The sequence below is a fragment of the Antechinus flavipes genome, chromosome 3 (genome assembly GCF_016432865.1).
Source record: "Antechinus flavipes isolate AdamAnt ecotype Samford, QLD, Australia chromosome 3, AdamAnt_v2, whole genome shotgun sequence".
NCBI classification, from domain to species: domain Eukaryota; kingdom Metazoa; phylum Chordata; class Mammalia; order Dasyuromorphia; family Dasyuridae; genus Antechinus; species Antechinus flavipes.
In genome coordinates, this window is record NC_067400.1 from 326,641,642 (window position 1) to 326,653,718 (window position 12,077).

The 12,077-nt window shown below is 36.9% G+C and overlaps 1 protein-coding gene across 4 annotated transcripts in view; it reads left to right on the top strand.

Annotated features, from left to right (window-relative positions):
* EPHB1 (EPH receptor B1) overlaps positions 1-12,077 on the top strand; it is a 718,019-nt gene that overhangs the window by 625,867 nt on the left and 80,075 nt on the right. The window lies entirely within an intron of this gene.

Consider the following 12,077-nt stretch of genomic DNA (forward strand, 5'->3'; position numbering starts at 1 on the left):
ATTGGAAATAAAGAAAGTATAGCATGGCCTGAAATGTCCTCAGGTAATAAGACTGAACCCCCACACTATTTATCTTTTTTTATTTGTTCTAAAGAGGTCTGACTAATTTTGAATACAGGCTTAAACTTTATTTCTAATACTTTTTAGTAATCAGTTTGCTTCTGACTGCTCCTATATCTGAGTTCAATAGTATAAACTTTGTCTTCTCTTCATTTAATTTTCTTCCATATTCTTCTTAACCTTTTCCTTTCATAGTAGTTTTATTCTGCTGAGTTGTTCTCCAGCATCCTTGAAAATCTACCTACTTTTATGTTTTTTTCCAGCTCTAAGACCTACAAGCATTGTCTTTTCCTCATTATTAACATCAGAAAATACATAGTTTACATCTCTTTGTACAATTTGTGCACAGGAAACTATTTAATTGAACTATTACATGGGCAGCAACTCTTTATGCTATCTTATAGAAAAATGTGAGCAACATTACATCCATCACCTCAGTTAATACACTATGAGATCAAACAGCTGCCAGGGAAATTGAAAGTCACATTTGAAAACCTTATTAGATCACCCATTTTTATGCTCTAGGACTCAGACAAGCTTATGATTTCCTTTTTAAGGAGTTAAGGCTTCACACTTCCATTGATGCTCTACCTAAAGATATTTGAAATCTCCCTATCATGAAATGTAGTTTTGGTCCCAAGAGACCCTTTGGGATTTCTCAGAAGACTGGCCATACTGTGAGTCTTTACATATCTCCCATTGACTTTCATTAAATATGTTACTGAACCAAGACTTTAACTTCTGTGCAGATAATTTTCTCTATCTCCTTAGACTCTGAAATATTTAAGGAGCAGGCTCTGGAAGGACGATCTCGTGATAAATTGGATTATAGTGAGACACCTAGATTCCCCTTATAAATTTGAAAGACAATATTGGAAGAGAGCTCTAGGTTCGGTCTCTTATTTCCCCATGTTATTAATTGTTATTATGACTGCTTGGTAATGGCTTTAGTGATTTTAATATTATTTATTTAACATGCCCAGTGCAATGTGTTGTCAACCTGCATTTCATCACAGAAAATACACAATTAGTTCCTCTGTCTTTGTCAGATAAAAAGTAAAGATCCTTCTCACTTTATGCAATTTGGGGGCAAGCTCATGAAATGTTAGAGGCCCATAAAGGAACAATTGATGGAGCAAAACCAACTTTTCCCTTCCATTTCCATGCAGCATTGTGGCCAAGAGTAACAGTGTGTGCTCTGCTCAGATGAGAACTGAGCCCAAAACAGGTATGAGTCACATGGTTTGGGTGGCTGAGATCTTTAAAAGACCACATGGCATCCAACAAAATAGTCCTCTATATATTTAGCATTTGCTACCCCCCTACTAGTAAATTAGCCACCCATCTAATTCAGCATACATCTCTGAGCCATTTTTCCTAGTAATAGTCATTCACTTGGCATAATTTCCCATAGCTCCAAAAATAAAGGAGGTGAAACTCCTGACTTGAAAATTGCTTTTCGTGGTTTTCTTTTCACACTTTTCTTTTCTGTTTTGCCTACTCAATCAGAGCTTTGCTTTTCTTCTTATAACTCCACAGTAAAAGAGCTTTCAATGAAGGTTGTGCAGAGAGATAACAATTGAATAGATTGAGAAAAAAGATTATAGTGAGTAGTGAGGTTCCATTTTGCTCACCATGGACGTTGAAACTAGGAACAAAATTGGGATGCAGAAAGCCACCAAATCTTCAGGCACCTAATGGAAAGTAGTATATCATTACAGTAAAATCCAGAAAAAATTCAAAAAAGGTTGTTGGGGTTAGAGTGGCTAGGAAGCCAATTTGGAGTCAGGAAGACATGTTATTGCAGGATCAAGGGCAAGCCTCCAAGCTCTCATTGCATCCATTCTCTAAGACTAGAGGTTGTCTATGTGCATCAGTAAGTGCAAATTTCATACTAGAAATCCTTGACATTTGTGAAGTCAAGAGATAGAAATAAGATAGAGAAAGAGAAAAATGAAGAGGAGGAGGAGGAGGAGGAGCAGCAAGAGGAGGAGGAGGAGGAAGAGGAAAGGGAGGAGGGGGAGAAAGGAGAGAGAGGGGAGAAAGAAGGAAGGCAGGCTGATCTTTATATTAACTTTTTATAGATTATATTATATTATATATTAATTTTTATGAAAATAGAGGAAATAGATAAAAATACAAATCATTATAACTTAGAGAGTAAGTACCATGGAAGATGGAGGGTTAAGCAAACAAAAAAAAAGAATGAAAAAGTCTCAGAATTTTAGACCTTTTTTCATTATTTTTCCAGTGTTCTAACTCTTTGGGACCCCATTTGAAATTTTCTTGGCAGTTTACACATTTCCTTCTGAAGCTCATATTACAAGTGAAAAAACTGAGTCACACAAAAAGAAAGATGAGTCTTTCTGACTCCAGCCCTGGAACTCTATCCTCTGTGCTACTTAGTAGAGACCTTAGGTATTCCCTATTCTACTATACCACCCTCTCTCCCCCTCAGTTTCAATGTGAGGAAACTAAAGCTCTAAAATATTTAATGATTTGTCTAAAACTACCTGACCAGTCGAACTCTATGTACTACTCTATTGTACTAGTCTATTGACTTAGTCTATGTACTAATCAAAAAAAATTTCTTAATGAAATTTTTAGGATTTGGGTCTAGAAGGAAGCTTGTCCAAACTTAAGATTTTATAGAAGAATCTGAGATCCAGAGAAGTTATGTGACTTACCCAACATTGCCCAGAGAGTAGAGTGGCAAAGTTGTACTTCAAATCCTGGTCTTCTGACTTACAGGCCAGGATATTTTCTGCTCTATCAGATTCTGCAAAAAAGCCCCACCTCACACCTTTGTCTTGTGCAACGATGTTTGCTGCCATCTGCCATCATCATCAAAACCCTCAGGCTTTTCACCCTTTTCCCTGCTTCCTGATAATTTTGGGGGTTGTACATTTGTGGAATCAATATGGGAGGAATCGGGACTTCCGGTTAAGATGGCGGAGAGGAGGCTCACAGTTGCATAAGCTCCGCGCTTTCTCTCACTATCCACTTCATTACAAGCCTCTGAATCAATGCTTGACTGAAAAAAACCCACAAATAGTTACCAAGAGAAGCCATCCTTGAGATCCGCCAAGAAAGGTCTGTCTTTACTGGAGGGCTGGGGCGGTTTTAGATCGGGCGCAGGCGGCGGGCAGCGGCAGTGAGAGCACGGGAACAGACTGGAGAGGGGGTGGGGAGTGATCGCAGCTGTCTCTGCGGGGAGAGCTTCGCTACAGGTTTGGAACCTGCAGCAAGTCAACAGCCCAGCAGAGAAGTTAAAAACACCGGGGCTGAAGAACACAACCGCAAACAGCTGGAGTCTCTCAGGACCTGGCCGCCCCCCCCTTCCCCCCCCTCAGTGACTCAGCACGCTTTGGGATCTCAGAGCGCAGGCGCAGCACAGTCCTGCTAGTGCCTCACTGCTGCCACCTGCAGTCTGTAGAGGAAGCTCGATAACACACCCAGCCCCCCCCCCCAAAGAAAGACTCCAGTTTTTTCTGTTTTTCTTTGGTAGTTTGTCTCTGATTAATAGACAGAATGAGCAAGAAGCTGAAGAGGACTTTAACCCTAGACAGCTTCTACACAGATAGAGAGCAGACTCTAAATCCTGAGGAGACTAAAAACAGGCAGTCCCCAGGTGAATCCCCAAAGGAGGAGATTGTCTGTTCCTCAGCACAGATGAACCTCATAGAAGTGATTAAAAAGGCTCTCACAAGGGAGCTAGAAGAAAAATGGGGAAAGCAGAGTGAGGCTTGGCAAAAGGAGAAGGAAGCTTGGGAAAAGGAGAGGGAGGCTTGGCAAAAGAGCCTGGAGAAGTCAGTTAAAGAGAGAGTGGATAAAGAAGTAAAATCCTTGAAAAATAGGATTAGTGAACTGGAAAACAAAATTGGCGAAATGGAAAAAAATTCCACAGAACAAAAGAACTCAATGGGACAATTAGAGAAAGATTTTAAAAAAATGAGTGAAGAGAATACTTCACTGAAAATCAGAATTGAACAAGTGGAATTGAATGACTCGAGGAGACAAGAAGAATCAGTCAAGCAAATCCAAAAAAATCAAACAATGGAGAAAAATGTGAAATACCTTCTGGGGAAGACAACAGACCTGGAAAACAGATCCAGGAGAGACAATCTGAGAATCATTGGACTCCCAGAAAAACATGATGAAAAAAAGAGCCTGGACACTGTCTTCCAGGAAATTATCAAAGAGAACTGCCCAGAAGTCATAGGAACAGAGGAAAAAATAAACATTGAAAGGATTCATCGATCACCCACTGAAAGGGATCCTAAAATCAAAACACCAAGGAATATAGTGGCCAAATGCCAGAACCCTCAGATGAAAGAAAAAATATTGCAAGCGGCTAGAAAAACCCAATTCAAGTATCAAGGAGCCACAATAAGGATCACCCAGGATCTGGCAGCATCCACATTAAAAGATCGAAGGGCCTGGAATATGATATTCCGAAAGGCTAAGGAACTTGGTATGCAACCAAAAATAACTTACCCAGCGAGAATGAGCATCTTTTTCCAGGGAAGAAGATGGACATTCAACGAAGTAAGCGAATTTCATCTATTTCTGATAAAAAAACCAGAACTTAACAAAAAGTTTGATCTACAAATATAGAACTCAAGAGAAATCTAAAAAGGTAAAGATTAATCTTGGGAACTATATTTTGACTATATAGATGCATAAAGAATACATGTATACCGTGTTCTAGAAATTGATGTGGAAAGGACATTGTACCAGAAAAAGGGTAAAGTGGGGGTAGTACATCTCATGAAGAGGCATAGGAAACCTATTATATCTGAGAGAAAGAATGGAGGGGGATGAATATAGTGGGTATCTTACTGCCTTCAGAATTGGCTTTAAGTGAAAAATCTTAAGACATATTCAATCTATGGTGAAACTTCTCCCATCTCATTGAAAAGTGAGAAGGGAAAAGTGGAAAGGGAAGGAATAAGCTAAGCGGAAGGGAATACGGGAACTGGGAGGGAAAGGGGTAAGATAGGGGGAGGAACTCTAAGGCGGGGGGAGGGACACTAAAAAGGGAGGGCTGTGAGAAACAAGGGGTGCTCACAAGCTTAATACTTGGAAGGGGGGGAAAGGGGAAAGAAGGGAGGAAAGCATAAACCGGGGTTAACAAGATGGCAAGTAATACAGAATTGGTCATTCTAACCATAAATGTGAACGGGGTAAACTCCCCCATAAAGAGGAAGCGGTTAGCAGAATGGATTAAAAGCCAGAATCCTACAATATGTTGTTTACAGGAAACACACCTGAAGCGGGGAGATACATGCAGGTTAAAGGTAAAAGGTTGGAGCAAAATCTACTATGCTTCAGGTGAAGTCAAAAAAGCAGGGGTAGCCATCCTGATCTCAGATCAAGCTAAAGCAAAAATTGACCTAATTAAAAGAGATAAGGAAGGACACTATATCTTGCTAAAGGGTAGCATGGATAATGAAGCACTATCTATATTAAACATATATGCACCAAGTGGGGTAGCATCTAAATTCTTAAAAGAGAAACTAAGAGAGCTGCAAGAAGAAATAGACAGTAAAACTATAATAGTGGGAGATCTTAACCTTGCACTCTCAGAATTAGATAAATCAAACCAGAAAATAAATAAGAAAGAAGTTAAAGAGGTAAACAGAATACTAGAAAAGCTAGATATGATAGATCTCTGGAGAAAATGTAATGGAGACAGAAAGGAATACACTTTCTTTTCAGCAGTTCATGGAACCTATACAAAAATTGACCATATATTAGGACATAAAAACCTCAAACTCAAATGTAGTAAGGCAGAAATAGTAAATGCATCCTTTTCAGACCACGATGCAATGAAAATTACATTCAACAAAAAAGCAGGGGGAAGTAGACCAAAAAATAATTGGAAACTAAATAATCTCATACTAAAGAATGATTGGGTAAAACAGCAAATCATAGACATAATTAATAACTTCACCCAAGAAAACGATAATAATGAGACATCATACCAAAATGTATGGGATGCAGCCAAAGCGGTAATAAGGGGAAATTTCATATCTCTAGAGGCCTATTTGTATAAAATAGAGAAAGAGAAGGTCAATGAATTGGGTTTGCAATTAAAAATGCTAGAAAAGGAACAAATTAAAAACCCCCAGTCAAACACTAAACTTGAAATTCTAAAAGTAAAAGGTGAGATCAATAAAATTGAAAGTAAAAAAACTATTGAATTGATTAATAAAACTAAGAGTTGGTTCTATGAAAAAACCAACAAAATAGACAAACCCTTAGTAAATCTGATTAAAAAAAGGAAAGAGGAAAATCAAATTGTTAGTCTTAAAAATGAAAAGGGAGAACTCACCACTAACAAAGAGGAAATTAGAGCAATAATTAGGAGTTACTTTGCCCAACTTTATGCCAATAAATTCGACAACTTAAATGAAATAGAAAAATACCTCCAAAAATACAGCTTGCCCAAACTAACAGAGGAAGAAGTAAATATCCTAAACAGTCCCATCTCAGAAAAAGAAATAGAACAAACTATCAATCAACTCCCTAAGAAAAAATCCCCAGGACCAGATGGATTTACATGTGAATTCTACCAAACATTTAAAGAACAATTAACTCCAATGTTATATAAACTATTTGAAAAAATAGGGATTGAAGGAGTCCTACCAAACTCCTTTTATGACACAGATATGGTACTGATACCTAAACCAGGTAGGCTGAAAACAGAGAAAGAAAATTATAGACCAATCTCCCTAATGAATATTGATGCTAAAATCTTAAATAAAATATTAGCAAAAAGATTACAGAAAATTGTCACCAGGATAATACACTATGACCAAGTAGGATTTATACCAGGAATGCAGGGCTGGTTCAATATTAGGAAAACTATTAGCATAATTGACTATATCAATAACCAAACAAACAAAAACCACATGATCATCTCAATAGATGCAGAAAAAGCATTTGATAAAATCCAACATCCATTCCTAATAAAAACACTTGAGAGCATAGGAATAAATGGACTTTTCCTTAAAATAGTCAGGAGCATATATTTAAAACCATCAGTAAGCATCATATGCAATGGGGAAAAACTGGAACCTTTCCCAGTAAGATCTGGAGTGAAGCAAGGTTGCCCACTATCACCATTATTATTTAATATCGTATTAGAAACACTAGCCTCGGCAATAAGAGTCGAGAAAGATATAAAAGGAATTAGAGTAGGCAATGAGGAAACCAAACTATCACTCTTTGCAGATGATATGATGGTATACCTAGAGAACCCCAGAGATTCTACCAAAAAGCTATTGGAAATAATTCATAATTTTAGCAAAGTAGCTGGCTACAAAATAAATCCCATAAATCCTCAGCATTTTTATACATCACCAACAAAACCCAACAGCAAGAGATACAAAGAGAAATTCCATTCAGAATAACTGTTGATACCATAAAATATTTGGGAATCTATCTACCAAAGGAAAGTCAGGAATTATATGAGCAAAATTATAAAAAAGTCTCCACACAAATAAAGTCAGACTTAAATAATTGGAAAAATATTAAGTGCTCTTGGATTGGCCGAGCGAACATAATAAAGATGACAATACTCCCTAAACTAATCTATTTATTTAGTGCTATACCAATCAGACTTCCAAGAAAATATTTTATTGATCTAGAAAAAATAACAACAAAATTCATATGGAACAATAAAAAGTCGAGAATCTCAAGGGAACTAATGAAAAAAAAATCAAATGAAGGTGGCCTAGCTGTACCTGATCTAAAATTATATTATAAAGCAGCAGTCACCAAAACCATTTGGTATTGGCTAAGAAATAGATTAGTGGATCAGTGGAAAAGGCTAGGCTCACAAGACAGAATAGTCAATTATAGCAATCTAGTGTTTGACAAACCCAAAGCCCCTAACTTCTGGGAAAAGAATTCAATATTTGATAAAAACTGCTGGGATAATTGGAAATTAGTATGGCAGAAATTAGGCATGGACCCACACTTAACACCATATACCAAGATAAGATCAAAATGGGTCTATGACCTAGGCATAAAGAACGAGACTATAAATAAATTAGAGGAACATAGAATAGTTTATCTCTCAGACTTGTGGAGGAGAAAGAAATTTGTGACCAAAGATGAACTAGAGACCATTACTGATCACAGAATAGAAAATTTCGATTACATCAAATTAAAAAGCCTTTGTACAAATAAAACTAATGCAAACAAGATTAGAAGGGAAGCAACAAACTGGGAAAACATTTTCACAGTTAAAGGTTCTGATAAAGGCCTCATTTCCAAAATATATAGAGAACTGACTCAAATTTATAAGAAATCAAGCCATTCTCCAATTGATAAATGGTCAAAGGATATGAACAGACAATTTTCAGAGGATGAGATTGAAACTATTACCACTCATATGAAAGAGTGTTCCAAATCATTATTGATCAGAGAAATGCAAATTAAGACAACTCTGAGATACCACTACACACCTGTCAGATTGGCTAAGATGATAGGAAAAAATAATGATGAATGTTGGAGGGGATGCGGGAAAACTGGGACACTAATGCATTGTTGGTGGAGTTGTGAACGAATCCAACCATTCTGGAGAGCAATCTGGAATTATGCCCAAAAAATTATCAAAATGTGCATATCCTTTGATCCAGCAGTGTTTCTATTGGGCTTATATCCCAAAGAAATACTAAAGAAGGGAAAGGGACCTGTATGTGCCAAAATGTTTGTAGCAGCCCTGTTTGTAGTGGCTAGAAACTGGAAAATGAATGGATGCCCATCAATTGGAGAATGGCTGGGTAAATTGAGGTATATGAATGTTATGGAATATTATTGTTCTGTAAGAAATGACCAGCAGGATGAATACAGAGAGGCTTGGAGAGACCTTCATGAACTGATGCTAAGTGAAATGAGCAGAACCAGGAGATCATTATACACTTCGACAACGATATTGTATGAGGACATATTTTGATGGAAGTGGATTTCTTTGACAAAGAGACCTGAGTTTCAATTGATAAATGACGGACAAAAGCAGCTACACCCAAAGAAAGAACACTGGGAAACGAATGTGAACTATCTGCATTTTTGTTTTTCTTCCCGGATTATTTATACCTTCTGAATCCAATTCTCCCTACGCAACAAGAGAACTGTTCGGTTCTGCAAACATATATTGTATCTAGGATATACTGCAACATATCCAACATATAAAGGACTGCTTGCCATCTAGGGGAGGGGGTGGAGGGAGGGAGGGGAAAAAAATCGGAACAGAAATGAGTGTCAATATAATGTAATTATTAAATAAAAAAACTTAAAAAAAAAAATATGGGAGGAATCAAAGGATGGACCAAAAAAGCTGAGTCTGTTGAGGTTCAACAGTAGGAATCTCCAGTGGGCCAACTTTCTTGTTCTTAATCTTTCATGGAAGGATAACACAGGGGAAAGTAATTGACTCTGAAGTCAAAGAATACAGGTTCAAATCCTGCCTCTGTCAGTTGCTCCATGTGTAATCGCAGGCAAGTCACTTAAAATCTTTGGAATTATCTCATTATTCACAAAATTAAAGAATTGAACTAGGTGGTCTGTGAGGTTACATAAAGATGTCATGAGCCAACCATGCTGTCATTCAAAACAGTAGTAGAGAAAATGAATCATAGAGGTAACTCAAGGAGATCAGTGTCAAATGTGGCAAAAGAAGAAAAGAATGAAAAAATCTTAGGTGATAGGAAGGGCAGCATTAAAACAAATAAATTTTGAGTCAAGGTTAGGGATAAAGTCAAGTGTAGTTAGAAAATGGCTATTCAGAAACCCAGTATGGTTTTAAAAAATAATAAACTCAGGATTTGAAATTAGGAAGCCTTCATTTGAACCCAAGCTATGTTGGTTATTACCTGTGTGACCGACCTTGTGTAAATCACTTAGTCTCTCATCCTTAGAATTTTGCAAACTTTAAAGCACAATATGAATATATGTTAGCTATTATTATCTATAAAATGAGAGGGGTGGATTAGATGATCTCAACTGTCCCTTTTGACTCTAATCATAAGAATATAAGAACAGAAAAAAAGGCTTGTCCTTCAAATATCCCCATTCTGTTGATAATATTATCTTTCTCCCACTCACTCAGGCTCAAAATCTCATCACTGTACCAGCTTGATTACACATCTCAAAGAATGGAAACACAGTCCCACATTCTTTCTTTCTAAATACAGTGATTATTGATGTCATATACACTGGTATATTCACACTAAGAAAAAAAAGGATATAAGGATTTTGTAATTTGTATTATTGCTATGTGGCTTTCATTATTGTTCTCATATATTGTGGGAAAGTAATGTGTATAACTGTATCTCAGGAAACTAGCCTACCTAGAACTCCAAATAAGATCTGAGAGGCCTGATAGGGGCTAAGAGTTAACACTGTCTTCTATATCCAAGAGATCAAAGGGACCTGGACCCCTGTACAAATGCACCAACTAGGATAACACAGAGTTCTGGCTATAGCTATTGTCAGTAACCAAGATGGAGAGTATAACGGAGAGGATGCTGAATTTGTTCAAGAGAAACTGGGTTTGAATTACAGCTCAGTCACTTATTGCCTGAGGAATTTTGAACAAATGATTTAACTATTCTTGATTTTCTTATCTCCAAAATGAGGAGGTTGAACTAGATGACCTCTAATATCCCAGCTCTGAACTACAACCTTATGGCAGAGTAAGTACAAGACTGGGTAGGATTCTTTTGATATCAGGGACAAAGCAACAAGGACCAGGGAATTCCATGAAGTATTCAAGAAACTGGAAGATGAAGATTGTAGAGTGAGAAATATAGAAAAGCTTTCTTAAAGAATATGGCACCTGGATTTTGTCCTTGAATGAAGGGAGGAATTTCAAAAAAGAGTTGAGTGAGGGCATTCCAAGTATGTGGTATAGTGTAGGTAAGACTATAAAGAGCAGAGGGAGAATAGAAAAAGGGAAGAGAAAGCAATGCAATTTATTATATATTTACCAAGTGTCAGGCACTAGTCTAAGTAACAACAAAAAAAGCACTTATATTGTGTCTACTATGTGCCAGGCACTGTACTAAGCAATTTACAAATATTATCTCAATTTAATCTTTATCACCACTTTGATTAGGTTTTGTGATTATCCCAATTTTTCCCCTGAGGTAACTGAAGGAGACAAAGGTTAAATGATTTGTCCAGGATCGAACAGCTAATAGCAAGTATCTGAAGTTAGATTTTACCTTCCTTGCTCCAAGTCTAGTACTACTCATATCACATCATCTATCTGCTAGAGAACAAAATGTCTACAAAGGAAAAAAAAAAGTCCTTAAAGAGGAATATTATGAGATAACATTGGAAAGATATGTTAGAGCCAGAAAATGGAGAATATATATGATGTGTGTTTATATACATATATATGTATGTGTACATGTATTTTTTTAGTAGGCAATAGGAAGTCATAAGAGTCATTGATAGTTCAGGGACAAAAGAGCAAGGAGGAATATTAGGCATATTTTCTAACTGCATAATGTAAAGGGTAGTTTGGAGAGTGGACAAGATGAAGGATCAAAGACCAGTTAAGAGGCTATGTATGAAGGCTCCGAACTAGCTTGATGCCAGTGAAAATCCAAAGTTCAAGGGAAAAAACCCATAGATAACAACAATGAAGAAGTACAGGTTTTGGCAACTGATTTGTTGTGGAGGATAAAGTAAACAATTAAGGTAAAAATAACTTAGGTTTTGAGCTTCTGTAAATAATGGAAAGATAGTTGTGAAAAATGTTCATTAGTCTCCACAAAAAATCCAGGAAAGATGAAAACAGTCCAAGAAAAAATACATTTTATTGGGTGATAAACTATTACAATAGAGGATGGGTGCCATATTGCAAAGAATCAAGAAATGATTAGAGATAAGGAAATTGATACAATTAAGATACATCACTCTTGAGCAATGAGGAGGAAAAAAAAAAGAGGGCAATAATTTGAAGTAGTCAAATAAAGTACTCATAATTGTCAGAGAAG